This window comes from Pristis pectinata, chromosome 19, assembly GCF_009764475.1.
Source record: "Pristis pectinata isolate sPriPec2 chromosome 19, sPriPec2.1.pri, whole genome shotgun sequence".
Taxonomy (NCBI): domain Eukaryota; kingdom Metazoa; phylum Chordata; class Chondrichthyes; order Rhinopristiformes; family Pristidae; genus Pristis; species Pristis pectinata.
In genome coordinates this window covers 35994698-36014754 of record NC_067423.1, presented here as the reverse complement: position 1 = coordinate 36014754, position 20057 = coordinate 35994698, and the positions used below count along the sequence as shown (strand labels likewise).

Genomic DNA, 20057 nt, shown 5'->3' with positions numbered 1-20057 from the left:
TCAGCACCATCAATACAAATGGAGATAAAGCCATTTTCAGCTTGGTAAGCTGGAACTAGAAGGGTGCAGTAGGAATCAGTGAGGAGGTCTCAACTATTTACAATCTGTATTAATGTCGTGGATGAAGGAACAGAATCTGTTCTGATCAAATTTGCTGGTGATGCAAAAATGGGGAAAGTAAGGTGCAAGGAAGATACAAACAGTCTGCAAAGGGATAGAGATAATTGTGGGCAAAAAGGCCAAGTGGATCTTGAATCGAAACAAAGTACAAAGGTATTAGGCAAATTAGAAGATATTACAATAGACAGAAATATTACAGTACACAGTGATAGGTGCCTGGAAGAGGCTTCTGGGAGTATTGGTAGAAGCAGATATGATAGTGGTGCATCTTTGGAATTCTCTACCCGAGGGAGTTGTGAAGACTGAATCACTCAATGTGTTCCAGGATGGGATAGGTTCTTGGTTTATAGTGGAGTTGAAATTATGGGGAACAGCCAGTAAAGTGAGGCTGAGGACAATATCAGATCAGCTATGTCCTCATTGAATGGAGAAGTCAGACTTGAAGGGCCATTGACCTAATCCTGCTCTTATATTGTCTCATCTTATATTTTAATTGGCAATTAAATTTGTGACAGTTAAATCTTGTGATTAACTGTATAATATCCTTTGAATAACATGCTAATTGGTAACATCTGCAACTTTATCCAGCCCAGAAAGTGAACAATTAAAAATAGGTTATTTTATTCCTTATTTTATTTTGCTTATTGTTAGATGGGAGATAGGTGTAGTGAATTGATTAGTGGGAGTTAAGTATGATGATTGAACTTGGTCAACTTGATAGCTTTATAAGGTTGATAAACCTTCTTTTATGCTGCATTCACCCTCCTAGCATGGACACCTAACTCCACTTTCCTCCATTGCTTCCTAAAGGAAGGCTCAAATAAAAAAAAGGGCATTAGTCTGAGGAAAAAAACAGCAGTATTAAAGAGAAACAGGAAAAAGATAAGAGTGGATATGTTGCAGCTGACGATCGAGATTGCTTGAAGATAGGCAACATAATTCATTCATTGTTCTTTACTGAGTTTAAAAAAATTTGATCTATTGAGATGGTTACAAAACTACTGAATGCCTGACAGACAAATGCCTATTGCCTCCATATAGTAATAATGAACTTGGCAAAATATACATTCTAAACATCATACAATTAACCACAAATCCTAAACTGGTTTGATTTCTGAACTTAGCTGGTTTCACTTTTCTCACCTTGGTGAAATAGAAAATAATGTTTTAAACATATTTCATAAAATCATTGAAGTCTTAGGATTATATGAAAATTACTTTAACATATCACTGATTTTTAAAAACATTTCAAATTAGTCTACCACTTTCCACTATAGCAAAATGAAACCATTTTAAAATTTTTTATAATACTAATGGCAAATATTTAAATGAAGTTGAAAGTTTGATCTGAATGAAAAAGGCATGTGTGAATAGAAGTGTAAGGATGACTGTCCAATGGAGGAGTGCTGCAGTCATTAAGAAGAAAAGATAACAATTCACTGCAAGCATCAGTGCATTCATGACTGAGCACAAAGGCCCTTGAGTTGAGTACTCTGCAGAATTCTCTTCCATCTGTTAGTTTTGGCTATTACATTCATATAAATAGGAAGGTAAAGATAAAAGATCTTTCACACTACTGGGAAGTCATTAGGAATCCCAGAAATGGTTTCTCACTTAAACATTTGACAATAAACCTTGGGATTCAGAGACCATATTTATCCAGACAAGTTTGCCTTGCCTGGAGTCAGTGGATGAATTTCCTTTCTGAAAGTTTTACATGTTGATGCTGACATCATAATGCAAGAGGGCAGATATAATACACTGAGTAACCAGTAACCACACACTTACTGTCAGACAGCTCATGCACAATTTATCAGCACACACAATGACCTTATTCTCTCTGCCCAGGATCAACCTGTCACTTTGCATCCCTGAAGGGAATAATCATTCTTCATCAGGCACCTGTCTACATCAATGGTGCTGAGGTTGAGAGCTTCAAGTTCTGAGGAGTGAACATCACCAATAGCCTGTCCTGGTCCAATCACGTAGACACCACAGCCAAGAAAGCTCACCGGCGCCAGGAGGCTAAAGAAATTTGGTTTGTCCCCTGTGACACTCACCAACTTTTATCGATGCACCATAGAAAGCATCCTATCTGGATGCATCAAGGATTGGTATGGCAACTGCTCTGCCTGGGACCACAAGAAACTGCAGAGAGTTGTGGACACAGCCCAGTGCATCACAGAAACCAGCCTCCCCTCCATGGACTATGTCTGTACTTTTCGCTGCCTTGGTGAAGCAGCCAGTATAATCAAAGACCCCACCCACCTGGGTCATTCTCTCTCCTCTTCTCTCCCATCAGGCAGAAGATACAGGAGCCTGAGGGCACACATCATCAAGCTCAAGGACAGCTTCTATCCCATGGTGATAAGACTATTGAACGGTTACCTTATATGATGAGATGGACTATGTCCTCACGATCTACCTTGTTGTGACCTTGCACCCTATTGTCTACCTGCACTACACCTCCTCTGTAGCTGTGACACTTTTCTCTGTACTGTTATTGTTTTTACCTGTACTACCTCAATTCACTCTGCCTTAATTCAATGTAACTGCACTGTGTAATGAATTGACCTGTACGATTGAGATGCAGGACAAGTTTTTCACTGTACCTCGATACAAGTGACATTAATATAGCAATACCAAAGTGTCAATGATGAGTACCAGAGGCAAAACATTCTATCTGCTTCACCTGTTGTTAGAACTATCCCTCAGATGTCCCTGACTAGAACTCAAGTCTGTTTGATACCCAAGGCTAAAGGCTGAGATGACCCTCAATTACTTCAGCAATATGGCAATGACCAGATTTCTTTACCATTTATACTATTAGAGCTATGTCCTGTGCTTCAGAAAGGATCATTGCGTTCAACAGCAATCCTGAAAAATCCCATTTAAACTGCTTCTAATGCAGCAGTTAGAATCTAGCACTCAGTTCATGCAAGAAATCTATCAGGATTAACATATAGACTGACATTCAGTCCAAATGCGATATAAAGGACTGGATGTTTGTGCTTGAAATCAGTAGTTAAACTAGCTTCTTTCCTGAATAAATTAGGCCATCTAATTCATCAGAACTGTGTTGGGAAGAACACATTAGTACTTGCAATGTTATTTACGGTTATGGTTGAGCCCACATTATCCGGTAAAACTTTCTACTGATCCAAATTCACTCACTGTACACAATTTAGTTTAACAGCATCTGGATTGAAGAAGCTCATCATTACCTTGCAGCTTCAAATAATTTAACGTAAATCCAAAAAAAGAAGAAATAAACAACAGTAGATGATGATTTTAACGCTCTCTGCAATAAAATGTTTTTACAAAGGTCTTGATGACAACAATCATTTCAGGGACATAAACAGGCACTGATTACTGGAATAAGAACAGTGAATGCTGGCAATACTCAGCAGGTCAGGCAGTATCCGATCAAGGAGAAACAGAGTTAATGTTCCAGGTCAAAGACCTTTCATCTGATTAGTCAGCCTTTATCAGAGTGTCCAAAGTTTTGGTCTTAATTGGACACTATTGGTGGATTGCAAGGAGAGACGAGGACTGCCGAGATGTTTTGATGATTAGATATCTCTTAAACAGCAGTACTAGCAGATCCTGGGATTTTGATTTTTGGTTCACCTACTGAATAATTCCTGAATTAGGAATCCAATTCCTAATCTACAAACCTACTCATCAGGGAATAAGAACAACAGGGCTGAATTATGTTGGCTTTGGAAGCCAGTTTGTCCAAGTGTTGTGATCCACAGACTGGATCATTCTGCTCAGGAAGTGGGGGAGGGGGGGGGGGTCACGTTACATTGCTCCATAAAATGCATCTGCCTTGAACTAAGATTCTTTCCCATCTTTAGTTTTCCTTTCCCATGCTGCCTCTAAAAAACAAATGCATTGTAAAAGTAAACATGACAGAGAGATTCAGAATAACTTGCATCATGAGGGAATTTTATCAGATCACAGAAAACAAATGCAAGGGTAGAATAAATGGCTCCAAAAAAGGAATTGTCAAGTGTGACTGCATCATCACAGTTGCACAGATGAGAAACACACCTCACTTTAAGTCAATTCTATCACATTATGAGGAAGAAAATCTGACCAATTTTCAATATTTTGCTGAAACAATCTCACAGAATTGCTGCTGTGATCTTGTAAGTACAAAATGGTAATTTCTGTGTGCCTCTGTGATGCCTTTGTGTTCAGTCAATTTTAAAAGCCTGGAGCATGAAGTTGAGCAGTATCTGACTAAGAGTCCTGCATTGTGATATTGGTTAAAGCAGACCCTCGAAGCAGGAACTTCAGAGCACCTGTCAGTGAGAGATGCAGCTTTATGACTGGGGGGAATAGACATCTCACTGGGAGCCTCTGAGTTGAAATCTGTGCTATGTCCTTTGAACACTCTGAAGTGTTAATCCAGAGAATTTGTGGGATAGAGCTGCAGAAGAAGGCCATTATCTAAGGAAGCCTGGAGCTTATAACATTGGTAACCAAGCCAGGTACTAACTGAGAATAGGGGACTCATGTCATTTATTGGTAGATTTTAGGTGGAGACGGGATTATTGTTAAGCAGCAGTTCTCTCAGCCATAATAACACTCAGTTGTATGGCTCAGTGGTGGAACCTTCACCACAGAGATAGAATAGCATTAGTTTGAGCCTTGTCTAGCCATGAACTCTGAGTCAGAATGGTCTGAATCCTGTTCAATTCTGAGGGGAAACTTTACTTTCAGAGTTTTGAACTTTTGTAAGAGACATGAAACCCAGACTCTGTTTTCTCTCCTGGGTGGATACAAGATACCTCATGGCATTAATTTGAAAAAGAAAACAACTGGCAAGGAGGGTATTTTCCCATACCTAGAACCTTGAACTTGTGAGGTGATCTGGGGCATTAAAAAAACAGCAGATGCTGGAAATCCGAATCAAAAACAGAGAATGCTGGAGACACTCAGCAGGTCCGGCAGCATCTGTGGAAAGAGAAACAGATTAAGGTTTCAAGTTGTAGACCCTCTGACAGACCTGGGCCATAGTGTTAGGATAAGGGGTGATTGAGAACAGAGGTGAAGGGCTATTTCTTTTCTGAGATGGTTGTGAATCATTCGGATTCTCTATCCCAAAGTCTGAATGTTCTGTCATTGTGTGTATTCCAGGCCAGCCTGATAGACTTTCGGTCATTGAGGAAATCAAGGGAACTGGGGATTGAATGTAGGCTTTGTCATGTGTATTGTTGAGGGTCGTGGCTGTCACGTGACAGCACTACCCATTACCTGGTCAGAAGACACACCACTGCCAATCAAGGTTTGGCCCCGCCCCGCCCCACCCCACCCCACCCCGCCCCACCCATCAGTGCACACCTGACCATTGGTCCCCTTAAGTACCTTTGTACTTGGCCTTGGGCCATTGGCTTTTGTAATCGATTATTCCTTGCTGGCACTGAGCCATTGGCCTTTGTAAATTACCTGGGCTGGACCCCCACCCCTCCAGCACCATAAAGGGCACCACATGTGCTCAGTTCTTCCTCTTTGCAACCTTCAAGGGACCACCCTGCTTCACTCCAGGCTGAGTACCGTGGAACAGCACTGGAGAAATCGTTGGTGAGGTGTGCACTGTTTAAGGTTGGGAGTGTTTTAGTTAGTGTCCCCAGTAGCATAGAGCTGTGCCTGCACTGAGTCAAGGGGTGGTGGGTATCATATTGCTTTTCCTTGATTGTATGTCCCTAGTTTGTTGTGTGTGTGTGCATTTTACCCCCGTTGCAATTTTCCCACACTCGCTATAAGCCGTGCGCGCTCGTGTGTGTTATTCCCGTTACCGTTTTCCCTGCTTGTTTTTCGTAAATCATTTATTGCAAGACTGTGTTTAGAGTCCTTGCCTTCTGAGACCTGAAACCTGCTTCACAACATCATGATTGATGTGCATACTTCTATTCCTTGTGTTCACATATCCTTATTTATGATTGTGGTAAAGGCAGAGACAGAATCTTTGTCTCATACATGGCATGCAACATGTAAGATTACCATGCATAAATCTACATATAGTTATTCCTCCTGCACATGCATACTGTTTGGTTATAATGGTTATGGATCTGACTTGTCCTGATCTAACCTAGGCCTACCTTGTACTAGAGACACAAGAGACTGCAAATGCTGGAGTCTGCATCAACAAACAATCTACTGGAGGAACTCAGTGGGTCGAGCAGCATTTGTAGGGGGAAGGAATTGTCGGCGTTTCAGGTCAAAACCCTGCCTCAGGATGTTTTAACCCGAATGACTTCCTACATCAGTGAAATGGTTTTGAATCCCATCTGCCAGAGCAGTCCTGTCCGAACAGAGCCATTCAACCACAGCAACCACATCATTCACACATTTAAATAAACCAGTGCTCCTCAGTCTCTCAAATTGAGCTCTTGAAGTAAACTAACAGGCACTTCTTCCAATCTAGAGGCTTATTTGGCTGCAAGCAATATCCTAGTTTACAGGCTGTCAGTGAATCAGAGATCACTGAGATTAGAAAAACACCTACAGTATATCCAAACTGTCTTTTCACATGCAGATCTCTGCTGCAGTGCCATCTCTTTGACCTGATTAGTGCAGGACTGGCGTAACTGGGAGCTTGAACATCAGTGCGAGACGGACAACAAAGGTCCGTTCCCCTGCTGCACATGTTGATGACTCTATAACCTTCATCTCCTTCATTTAGGCTAAGGCCACCAGAAATGGGAGGGACAAAGTCATTACGGGAGGTGTGAGAAGGGCGCCGTCTCAAATTTGATGCCTCAGACATCGAGAGGAGACTATCCTCTGACTGATGGGCAGTAGGGCCACTGAAACTTCATTGCTGTAATCCTCCAGGTATGTTCAGCAACAAGGCTTCGCTGTGATTCCTACCTCCTCTTGATTTGATCAATATTTGAACATTCTCACTTCCATCTGTTCTGTTGCTACCTCTTCATGGAGGTGTTTGGGTCTGATGTTGCAATACCAAATACCTGCTGTTTTGTCTTTCCAAGGAGGTGGGCCACATGTTACAGCTCTGCAGAAGAAGAGGCAGTGGAGTGGGAGGATCAGGAAGACAGGAGGATAGGGAGGAGTGGGATGAGACACTGAAGAGTGAGGAGGGGATGTGGGAGAGACGGGAGGGGACGTGGGAGAGACAGGGGGTGCAGGAGGGGACGTGGGAGAGACAGGGGGTGCAGGAGGGGATGTGGGAGAGACGGGGGTGCAGGAGGGGACACGGGAGAGAACACGGGAGGTATGGGAGAGAACACGGGAGGCGCAGGAGGGGATATGGGAGAGACCGGGGGTGCAGGAGGGGACAGTGGGGGGAGAGAGAAGGGGGGAACGATGATGATGATGATGAAGAGCTGAGTGTGCCATTCCACCTGACACCCCTCATTGCAATTCTAGAGAGACCAGCAGCAGGAAGATCGGGGAGACCAGGGCTAACAGAATTTCTAACATTTTCTGTTTTTATTTCGGGTTTCTAATGCTGGCAGTTCTGAGCTTTCTGTTTAGCTTATGGTGCTGTGTGTCACAGGGATATCACAGGTAGCACTCTTCGCTGTGGTTCCTGTGACAAACAATCAGCCCTCACAACTGCATGAGCAGTGGAAAACAAGATCACTTGTTTTCCACAGCCTTCAACAAAAGCTTTCAGAACAGGAAGAGCGGTTGACAAAATATATGTACATGGGAGGTGGGGTCTTATTGTGGTCTCATTCACATTAATGTTCAAGGAAAGGTGGACCATAACTCTGGAAATTCCTTCCCAAAACCTATTTGATTTGTTGCCTCTCTATGATGCTCCTTAGAACCCCAGCTCTTTGATTAAGCTTTTGGTTACCTCCTCAAATAGTTTCTTCTTTGGCTCAGCAGTTTTTCCCTTATTACACTCATGCAAAGTGCCTTTGGATATCTTAAGAGTCGTGTCAAGGCATGTAGTTGCGTGTAGTAATTTATTAAAATGTAAGTAAGTCTCCAGATCGTAATATGTAGTAATTGGATGTTACCTACAGACCAGGAGAATATTTAAGTAATATCATCTGCATTGCCTGAATTGTTAGTATGGGAACAAGCATTCTGTTTGCCATGACCTATTTCCCAGGATTAGCAAATTGTGCTGCTTTTCAGTAAAATAATGTTGATATCCTAACAGAACAACATTTTGTCCTCCAAGAAATTGCTTTTGTTCAGCAATATCATTCTAAAACCCACAAATATTCCACATCATAGAAAGTAATCACAAAAGAGATGGTACTTGCATTGTGAATTTCAACACAACATTGAAAGAGGTAATTTGAAAGCCTGCAGGAGATAGCACAATCTAACCATCATCTATTTGTTCATGGGGGTAATTTATTATATAGCAATTTCTTCAATATTTTATCGTCAGTTACAATTGAAGGATTGGACAATTTCCCGTGAACGTTTTGTCACTACATGGCACAAGCACGCCCTCTCCTGGAAGTAGTGGAAATACAAATAAATCAGTCATTTTGATATTTCCAAAGTCTTATATCTCATGTCAAAAGGGCACAATAATCACCCTTCTTTAAAGAGATTTGAATTATAATCAAATCGCAGTACTGTTTGAGTTAAGGCATTATCTGCCCTCCTTGTGGGATGTTTGGAACATTCTTTGTTCCCCAATGACCCTCACCGATTTTTACAGGTGTACCATGGAAAGCATCCTGTCTGGGTGCATCACAGCTTGGCTGGCAACTGCTCTGCCCAAGATCACAAGAAAATGTAGAGAGTTGTGAATAGAGCCCAGGCCATCACAAAAACAAACCTCCCCTCCATTGACTCTGTCTACACTTCCCGCTGCCTCGGGAAAGCAGCCATCAGAATCAAAGAAGCTTATTCTCTATTCTCCCCCTCTCCATCGGGCAGAAGATGCAAAAGCTTGAGAGGACATGCCACCAGGCTCAAGGACATCTTCTACCCTGCTGCTATAAGACTCTAGAATGGACCCCTCATATGATAAAGATAAAATTTTGATTTCTCAATCTACCTCGTCATGGCCCTTGCATTTTATTTGTCTCCCCTCAACTAGAGCAAGGATAGGGTCCTCCTTGTTTTTACCTTCCACCCACCAGCCTCCACATTCAATAGATCATCCTCTGGAATCTCAGTGACCTTCAATGCTACTCTCTATCACTGGGAACATTTTCTCCTCTTCTCCCCCTTCAGTACAGTGAAGGGGTCATTCTTTGTGTTCCCCCCCCCCTCCCCCCCCCCCAAGTTTGCATTGCCAACCACTCTTCTTCTCATGGCACTTTTTGTGCAACAGGAGAGGCAAAGCCTGCCATTTTACCTCATTCCTATCACATATCAGACTGTTTCCTGTTCCCTGTGCTATGGAGTGGGCTTGATGAGAAAGCTTGAGAGGGCAAAGTGAAGCACACAACAGGATATAGGCGAGTCTGCAAGTATAATGCCCCTCCCTGGCCTGGCTAAGTTAGTATAGTCTTTTGAGCATTGACTATAACAGTGTGGCTGAAATCCTCTTCCTGCTGATCATAAAGATCACCCCATTGTTCCTGCAGTGAGTTTTCAGCCTCCCCTCCATGGACTCTGTCTAGACCTCTTGCTGCCTCGGTAAAGCAGCCAACATCATCAAAAACCCCACCCACCCTGGACATTCTCTCTTCTCCCCCCTCCCATCAGGCAGACAATACAAAAGCCTGAAAGCATGTACCAGCAGGCTCAAGGACAGCTTCTATCCCACTGTTATAAGACTATTGGACAGTCTCCTAGTATGACAAGATGGACTCCTGACCTTGTTATGGCCTTGCACCTTATCGTCTGCCTGGACTGCACTTTCTCTGTAACTATAACATTTTATTCTGCATTCTGTTATTGTTTTCCCTTGTACTATCTCAATGGACTGATGTGATGAAATGATCTGTATGGATGGCATGCAAAGTTTTTCACTGTATCTTGGTACATGTGAGAATAATAAACAGATTTAATTTCTTCTCTCCAATACCTCACTGGACTAAGCGGTACATCAAATGACTGGTGGTTAAATCAAGGATTTAAATCTTTAAATCAACATAAAACTACTCCCACTCTTTGCGAAAGCTTCTAACTTCTTCAAACTTCACCTACACATTGATGTTTCTAAATAATCCAGTTAAGATGTCATCTTTTGGATCCTCTGCCCACCTGCTGTTGCACCAACAGAGAGAGTAAAGTTAACTTGGCTGGGTTAACATGATGTAATCTAAGGAGCTGGAACATCTTGACAATATACCATCTGTTTAAAATGTGCCTTAGGATTAGAAGTAGCATCATTGCAGGATGTTACTAAATGACAGAAAGGGAAACTCATTGGATGATTGGTTGGTTACTGGGCATGCTCAGATTTTTGATTATGGAGCATCATTTCTGGGTCAGAGCAAAAGACCAAGGGTTGAAGTGATTTCCAACACTTTGATGCAGTGATGTTAAACAGCTCCTATTAAGTCACTTTTTAGTAAAATTCTACCATGCCCAGAAGAACATTGGGGTAGGTCTTCATTACATCTTGGACCTCATGAGTGGAAGGTTATCAAAGTGTCTCTAGAGCTCTCCATTTCAGTGGGCCAAACACATAATTTGACTTGTGGGCCATAGTTTGTACAAAACTGGTTTAAGTGCTAATCTTTAACTCTGGCACCTTTGTTCATTATCAAACCTAGCACAATAGGATGAAAGGGCCTTGGATGAAATTAATTTGGGCAATCCAATTCAAAATGGAGAGGGAGCAACAAACAAAACTGAAGCCCTGTTATTACCCATGCTGTTAATGCTTTTAAATAGGTTACTGATGAGGGAGCTTTTCTCTTCTTCTGGCAGTGCTAAACTTGATGGTACAAGAACAGTTGACACAAAATACCATGTATGCCATTCTTTAACATATACATGTCCCACTTTGACCACAAAGATTGCAACAAGAATATGAAACAGCTTTGCTTTTTAACAATTCAACAAGTGGAATATTATATAAAGATAACATTTTGAGTCGATACTCAGGAAACATTTGTATTTGCAGCATTTGATTCAAAAAAGCTACTAATTGCATAATTATGTTAAGTGAAGTCAAACTGAAGTTTTATGATTTTGGACTATCTCCCAGTATTTTCAATGTTCTCTGGGCAAAGTGACAAGTTTCCATAAGGAGACTGAGTCTGTTGCAAATTGAAAATGTCATCCGTGTGTGTGATTTGAATGTGATAACAAGCCACATAAGGAATAATTACCCTTTAACTAACTGTAACCTGAAGCCATCCTGGTTGCCTACCAGGTTACACAGTATGTCTCACCATCCATCACAAAGCCAATAAATACCATGTTCTCCAGCTCTGCTGGGCTCAGGTTAAAACTAATCATGTTATTTACAAATTGGATGATTAAAAAAAAAAATGAACTATCTATCAAGCTATTGACACTAAAAATGTAACGAAGGTGGAATCAGCTCACAGAAGATCATTGTATTTTTTTCCAGAATGTGTATTTTTCACTGTCCATTAATTTGCTGGATTTTCATCGGAAACAGTCATTTGTTCCCAACTTGATGCTGTGTTTGTACATGAGAGTGTATAAAGTTCCTGGAGTCCAAAGCTCAGATTGTTGAATTGAAGTTCTATCATCACCAGTTATCACACATTTCTTTCACGACATTAATAATATTGGTATTAATAATATTGATCTGTAATTTTAGTTTTAATTTTAAAATAGGGATAAAGGTGAAGAGGTGGGACCCTGCTTTCACCCCCAGCAAAAACTTTCCATGGTACAATTTTTGTCATTGATTATTTTCCTTTCATATCACACACTCTGATGCTGCAGGAATGATCAGAAATTTAACATTGGAAGTAGGAATGAGAGAGAGAGAGAGAGAGAGAGTAGGTGGACAGGTTGAAGAGGAGGGTGTGCATAGGTGTTCCTAAGTGATAGAGGTGAAATATGGATGTCAAACATGCAAGATTGGATGGGTGGAAATTGATGACGTAAAGTGTCTTGCAATAGATTCTCCAGAAATGTAATTTTTTTTCCTTTTATATAAGTGATATGTTTCCCCCTCAATAAAATGCACTGTTTTAAATGTAGCTCCATAGGACCATAAAACCAGAAGACATAGGAACAGAATTAGGCCATTTGGCCCATCGAGTCTGCTTCGCCATTCGATCATAGCTGTTTTTTTAGCCCCATTCTTCTGCCTTCTCCCCATAACCTTTAATCCTATTGCCAATCAAGAACCTATCAATCTCTTCCTTAAATACATCCAATGACTTGGCCTCAATAGCCCTCTGTGGCAACAAATTCCACAGATTCACCACCCTCTGGCTGAAGAAAATCCTCCTCACCTCAGTTTTGAAGGGCTGTCCCTTTATTCTGAGGCTGTGCCCTTGGATCCTAAATCCCAATTTATTTTAAATGCAATTTTAGGGATCTTGGCCTTACAGGTCAGTGTTCAATGTCCTTCCCAAATTGCCTTTGGGAAGATGGTGGTTTGATCCTTTTCTGAACAACTACAGTCCTTCGAGAAGGTACTCCTTTAGTGCTGTTGGGTAGGGAGTCCTACAGTAGAGGATGGAGTGCCAATTAAGCATGTTGCTTGGTCTTGGAAGGTGCTGAGCATCTTGAATATTGCTGAAACTGCACTCATCCAGGTAACTTGAGAATAATTACAACATTTTTCTCAATTTAGCATTGTTTTTGGTTAGTTTATTTCTGAAAGAACACAATTAACATCAACATTGTGGACCTAAACTTGAGAGAAATTATGTGGAATAATTTAACAGAGAAGTTGTAAAGTAAAATTAAAGAAATTAATTCTGGTTCTAAATCTTGGTACTCACACCTTTAGTCACATCATTAGCAGATTATATATAGTTATTGCTTGTAGCGTTTTGTATATTGGCTGAAGCTATTTAATTTGATTGCTATTAACATTCAAACGAATTTATGAGCACACTTTATTATATCCCAAATATTTATTCAAGAGGAAGGAAAAGGACCCAAAAGTATCAGAGAGATATGGTTGAAATGCCTTTGTGAGTTTTCACAAATCACTAAGAATAAAATTGTGGAACAAGGGGCACTAATTACGATGGGAAAATGTTCTGCATTAGCGTGACAAAAATTGCTTCTTCAAGGTTATGCCTGTGAACCTACAAATTCTTGGCTATATCTTTTTAGAAGAAAAAACAATTGCATTATTTAAGACAGACTTAGTCACGTAGTATCAAAGTTAATGCTCAGACTGAAATTCTCTGGATTCAGTGGACAATGAGTGATGACTTTGCAACAGTTTGAAGTATTCTTTATAGAGTGATAAATAAAAGAGCTTTGTAAAAAATTCAGAGAGCATAGCAAAGGTCATTTATAACAATGGAGGATTTAGCTGTTCAGAAGCAGACTTCGATAACAAGAATAAGTTTCACTTCTGTTGCACATTTTGATGTAAAGAAAAATTGAAAGCAAACTTTGGGCCGAGGAAAGGTGATAGTAAAATACCTGGCAGGAAGAAATGTGAACTTTTTAAGGAAGGATGGTGTTGGTTTACAAAGTGTGGAATATTTTTACAAATTGTAATAATCAACGTCCATTATTGGGAGTCGAAGTAACAAAGTTGGGGATCAGAGGTGGGACTTCTGATTCTCCATAAAAAATTATTCTGATATGTATAGAGGGAATAATACTAAGATTTATAGATGATAATTTCCTATATTAACATAATAAGAAAGAATAAAAAGAATCAGCCACTCAGCCTCACATACCTGCTCCGCCAATAAACAAGATCATGGCTGATCATTTATTTCAACACCACATTTCTGTACTAACCACATATCCATCACTTCCCTTAATATCTGAGAACCTATCAGTTGTTGCTTTCAATATACTGAGCGATTGAGCTCCCAGACCCCTTGGGTGGGGAATTCCAATGATTCACAGAATTTCCCAGATTTCTCAGCTTGATCCTGAATGATTAATCTCTTATTTTGAGACTATGATCCCTTCTACCTCCCAGGGAAACACTAACTTCTCAGCTACCCTGTCAACAGAACTTTGGGAAAAGGATAGAGGATGATGCTCTCGTCTGAACAGTAAACTTCTACACGGAACAGAGGAAAATTATCATTGCAGACGCACAAATCTTCGAAACGGAATTGTAGTTGGAAAAGGGTCACATAAAGGTAAAGAGGGATATTACTCTTAAAATTGGTAAATTGGTTTATTATTGTCACATGTAGTAAGGTACAGTGAAAAAACTTTGTTTTGCATGCCATTCATACAGATCATTTCATTGCAAAAGTGTATTGAGGTAGTACAAGGGAAAACAATAACAGAATGCAGAATAAAATATTACAGTTACAGAGAAAGTGCAGTGCACGCAGACAATAAGGTGCAAAGGCCATAACGAGGTTGATTGTGAAGTCAAGAGTCTATCTTATCATACTAGGGGACTGTTCACTAGTCTTCTAACAGTGGGATAGAAGCTATCCTTGATCCTGGTGGTACGTGCTTTCAGGTTTTTGTATCTTCTGTCCGATGGGAGGGGGAAGAAGAGAGAATGTCTGGGGTGGGTGGGGTCTTTGATTATGTTGACTGCTTTACCAAAGCAGCGAGAAGTATTGACAGAGTCCATGGAGGGGAGGCTGGTTTCTGTGACGTGCTGAGCTGTGTCCACAACTCTCTGCAGTTTCTTGCGGTTCGGTCTGAGCAGTTGCCATATCAAGCCGTGATGGATCCGGATAGGATGCTTTCTATGGTTACTTCAAGGAGTTTTGAATATTAAAAAAATGAAGAGGTGAGTATACACAAGAGATTGGATTGTTTACAAATGGAGTCCCATGTCTAGTATTGGGCACTCTCTCATACACGAAATAGGTGCAATATAGATACACTGGCCTGATATCAAGAATGAAAAGACATAGTTAGGAGAAAAGAACCAATAAAACCAATGGCTGGATTCACTGATGAATAAATAAGATATATTAAAGTTCAACAATAATCTAAAATGGAACAAGAGGTAAAGTGGAAGGAAAGCAGGAAAAAAACTGGACAGTTTGATAAAAACTTTTCATTCAAATGATGATGAAAACATGAAGTACACTAACATGTGGCTTTTCAGAGAAATGGAGGTAAATTATTTTTAAAAAGTTGGTTTAAGTGAAAATGAAAGGAATGGGAAAATGGGATTCAAGTAGAAGTTTGGGTGGGAGAAGAAAGCAGCAGTGATGGAACAGAAGATCTATATCAAAATTTCTGCATTTAAACGGAATTCAGTTGATGTCATTCACATGAAGAAAGCAGATGTAATAGATGAATAGAAATTTAATAGACTAATCGGGTTGTACAGGATGCTGGTGAGGCTGCATGAGGAGTATTGTGTTCAGTTTTGGTCACCCTGCTATAGGAAAGATGTTATTAAACTTGAAAGAGTGCAGAAAAGATTTACAAGGACGTTACCAGGACTTGAGGGACTGAGTTATAAGGAGAGGTTGGACAGGCGAGGACTTGATTCCTTGGAGTGTAGGAGGCTGAGAGGTGATCTTATAGAAGTGTATAAAATCATAAGGGGCATAGAGAGAGTGAATGCACTCAGTCTTTTTCCCAGGGTTGGGGAATCAAGAACTAGAAGACATAGGTTTAAGGTGAGAGGGAAAAGATTTAATAGGAGCTTGACGGGCAAAGTTTTTTGATTACTCTAAGGGTGGTATCTATGCAGAATGAGCTGCCAGAGGAAGTGGTTGAGGCAGGTACAATAGCAACTTTTAAAAGACAGTACATGGATTGGAAAAGTTTAGAAGGTTATGGGCCAAATGCTGGCAAATGGGACTAGCTTGGATGGGGTATCTTGGGCAGAATGGATCAGTTGGGCCAAAGGGCCTGCCTCCATGCTGTGTAACTCTACGAACTCTACAATAAAAAATAGATTAATCATTCCTCAATTATTATATGGATGTTTTTAGGATTTGACTAAATTTGATTAAAATGGGTCTGAGACAGAGTTGAGCTTTCATTAAACTTCAATCTTAACCTACAATCAGGGATATGAAAAAAGAAAAGATTGCTTCACCCTGTCTGTACAAAAGATAATGAGTTGAGCTGAACTTCATCTTCTGTTAGAAAGCTGAAGAAATGTTTTAAGCTTGTAATTTAAATCTTGCATGAGACACAGTGAAGAAAATTACTTTCCTAATACAACATTCCAGCATTTCCCATTAATTGCAGCACGAGGGAGACAGTGTAACAGCTTAGAAACAAGAGAAATGGTGGTAAATTAAATTTTAGACAGATCATACAGACAGATGCTCATAAATATCAGTTCCAACCAATAAAACTTGACTTCCCTTCACACTGTACTTGGAGTAACAAATGCATTACATTTGTTGTGAAAACCTTATTATCATTTGGGAAGGCATTTCCAATTTGCATTTAATAGATTAGCAGGTTGGCATTGTCAGTAGAAATTAAGAAGCCATTTTGGCCCAGAATCTGTGGTGGGAAATAATGGTGAGCCAGTCAGTGGTCACTGCATTAATGGAGGAACTCTGACAGTAACTTCTGGATTATACAGATCTGCAGGTAAACATGGAATCTGGACACTGATGTCAGCAAGACACTGCTCCTCCACAAGAAGGGCTGTTTCGCAATGTTCTCCAGTGTAATCAGTATATATGTATATATATGTGTGTGTGTGTGTATGTATATATTGATTACACTTGTGTAATTACATACACGTGTGTGTGTGTGTGTGTATATATATATATATATATATATAAATAAAATTATATATAATAAATGCATACACACACACACACACACACACACACACATATGTGTGTATGTATGTAAATTGACAAGACCCTCAGGTATTTGCAAACTGTTCTCCCTGTACCAAGTAGTAAAATTTTATGTTTTCATGCCAAAGCTGCAGCTGGGCTTTTGTAGTTATAATTTTTGTTTAACAACCTCTCTGGCCCTTAAAAAAAACTTGTAGATTGTCATTCTCTTGCATAATTCTGTACTTTCTAAAACATAGAAAATCTTTCTCCTTAAGTTTCTTGTTTAAGGTATTTGTGATTCTACTTTTATCTCATGTATCTTCCATTCTTTACTTTGTGCACCATAAACCATTTTCAAAATAAGGTGGAAGTTATGCTTTTTATTTCTTTCTTTGTTATTTGTGAGAATTATACAATGTGAATGATCGATTAACCTTTCAATAAGATCAATGTTGCTCGAAATAAGAAATCTCCTGGAAACGACAGTTCAGCAGCAATTAACACGCCTTCACCATTCTGTCTCAGCTGCTACGATCACTATTTACATCATGCAGTGTTTCTTGATCTTCACCCCATCACAGATATTCCAGTTCTCTCCACCCTTCTCTGCCGCATAAACCATGGTTACTTTGTAATTTTGACTAATCCTGATCGATGGTCATTGACCTGAAATGTGAAATCTGTTTCCCTCTCTACAGATGCTGCTGACTTGTTGAGTATTTCCAGCATTTGTATGTGCAATACCCTTAGTTGCTGTGGGTGTAAAACCAGTCAGCCACCACCAATCTGTAGAGTGGAGCTGATCTGAGGAAACACAGAGACACAGGAGACTGCAGATGCTGGAAATCTGGAGCAACAAACAAAACACTGGAGGAACTCAATGGATCAAGCAGCATCTATGGAGGAAAATGGACAGTTGACGTTTCAGGTTGAGACTCTTCATCTGTTCTGAATGAAAGAGGGGAGATAGCCAGTATATAAAGGTGGGGGGGAGGGGTGAAGCACGAACTGGCAGGTGATAGGTGGATCTAGGTGAGGGGGGGGTGATAGGCAAGTGAGGGAGGGAGCACAGTGGGAATTATATCAAGAGCTGGGGGGTGGTAGGTGGACGTGACAAAGGGCGGAAGATGATGGAATCTGATAGGAGAGGAAAGTGGAGCCTGGAATAAAGGGAGGGAGGTGGGGTGGAGAACTGGTGGGAGGAGTGTGTGGGTGATGGGCAGATGGAGAGGGGAGGGGAGGGGAAAGAAGTGATAATGGGGGCTGGTGGCATAAGAGAAAAAGGGGAAAAGAAGGGACAGGACAGAGGGGAGTGGTTACATCTCTCCATCCTCCGTACCAGCCGGTATCTCCCAATGGCTAGCCATTTTAATTCCACTTCCCACTCCCACACTGTCATGTCTGTCCACGGCCTCTTCTACCGTCAAGTTGAGGCTAGACGCAGATTAGAGGAACCGCACCTCATATTCCGCTTGGGCAGTCTCCAACCTGGCAGCATGAACATCGATTTCTCTAACTTCCAGTAACTGTTCCTCTCTGTCCTTGCCCTCACTTAAGTGAGATACAGGAGCCTGACGGAACGTACCAGCAGACTTATGGACAGCTTCTACCCCACTGTGATAAGACTATTGAACGGTTTCCTTATACGATGAGATGGACTTTGACCTCACGATCTACTTTGTTGTGACCTTGCACCTTATTGCACTGCACTTTCTCTGTAGCTGTGACACTTTACTCTGTACTGTTATTGTTTTTACCTGTACTCCATCAATGCACTCTGTACTAACCCAATGTAACTGCACTGTGTGATGAATTGACCTGTACGATCGGTATGCAAGACAAGTTTTTCACAGTACAGGTGACAATAATAAACCAATACCAATACCTTTTTTCCCCTTTTACCCTTATTCCACTGGCCCCCATCACCCGCACACTCCTCCCAATGGTTCCCCTCCCCACCTCCTTCCCTTTATTCCATGGTCCAGTGTCCTCTCCTATCAGATTCCATCATTTTCAGCCCTTTGTCACTTCCACCCGTCACCCTCCAGCTTCTTATATCATTCCCTTCACCTGGCTCCACCTACCTCACGCCAGCTCTTGATCCGTCCCTTCCCCCCACCTTTTTATACCGCCTACCTCTCCTCTACTTTTCAGCCCTGATGAAGGGTCTCAACCTGAAATGTCGACTGTCCATTTCCCTCCATAGATGTTGATCTGAGGAAAGTGCGTTTTGTGGCATGGCCAGAGTTGTCAAAGTGAGGTGGCAGGGAATGCAAAGAGTCTACATCAAGCCAATGACATTATAGGCCAGAGAATTATTCATTGATATATTATATTCAGTGCTGGAGAGTGCAAGAAGATTGTGTGCACCATCAGGGATCCCCCAGTTGATTGTTCATGTTCTTTTTTTATTGTGCTCTGCAGACTTAGTTTGCATTAGGGAACTTTATTTTGCAGGCTCTTAGGAAGTTCTTTTCTCTATTAGTTAGCCAACCTCCTACATTCAGACTGGAGATGAAGCTGTGGACATTGATCAAGGTCATTCCTCAGTAGCCATCTTCTCCCCTTGCTCCTCCTACCTTCCAGGCTCCACTTCACGGACCTGAGATTCTGGGTCTCTGAGCTTTTCTTTGCTGCCTTTGCTTGGCAATATTGTGCAGCATGGAACACACAATGATGAAATTTCCCCATCTATTTGGAGTTCACTGCAAAGTCTCCAGAGAAGAAGGCTATTCAACCCATCAAGTCTATGCTGGCTCTCAAAACAATCCCATCACTTGATTCCTGAAACAGAGAATCTACTTTCAAGCTCTGTCGTGTGAAAAGATTATCAGGCGAACAAAGGAAAAGATTCAATGGTGTGCTCAAAGCCTCTTTGAAAAATGCAACACTTCCACTGACTCCTGGGAATCTGTTGCCCATAACTGCTTCAATTACAGAAGGAATATTTGGGATGGTTCTGAGAACCTCCCATGTATTTGGGCACACACAGAAGCCCTGTGGTTACTTCTGAAGCTGCTGAATTCTGGATGTCAGCAGAATGTCCACACAGATGCTGCCTGACCAGCTGAATATTTCCAGTATTTCCTGTTTTTATTTCATATCTACAGCATCTGCAGTTCTTTGCTTTTCCCTCAAAAGAAGAGCCTGGTAGGAGGTCGC

The 20057-nt window shown here is 41.0% G+C and overlaps 1 long non-coding RNA gene across 1 annotated transcript in view; it reads right to left on the bottom strand.

The window, feature by feature from the left end:
* Positions 1–4982: 4982 nt before the first annotated feature.
* Positions 4983–20057, bottom strand: part of LOC127580639 (uncharacterized) — a 41378-nt gene continuing 26303 nt past the window's right edge. The window contains exon 3 of the long non-coding RNA XR_007957848.1: positions 4983–5085. This is a non-coding gene — a long non-coding RNA (uncharacterized LOC127580639). The remainder of the gene's footprint in view (positions 5086–20057) is intronic.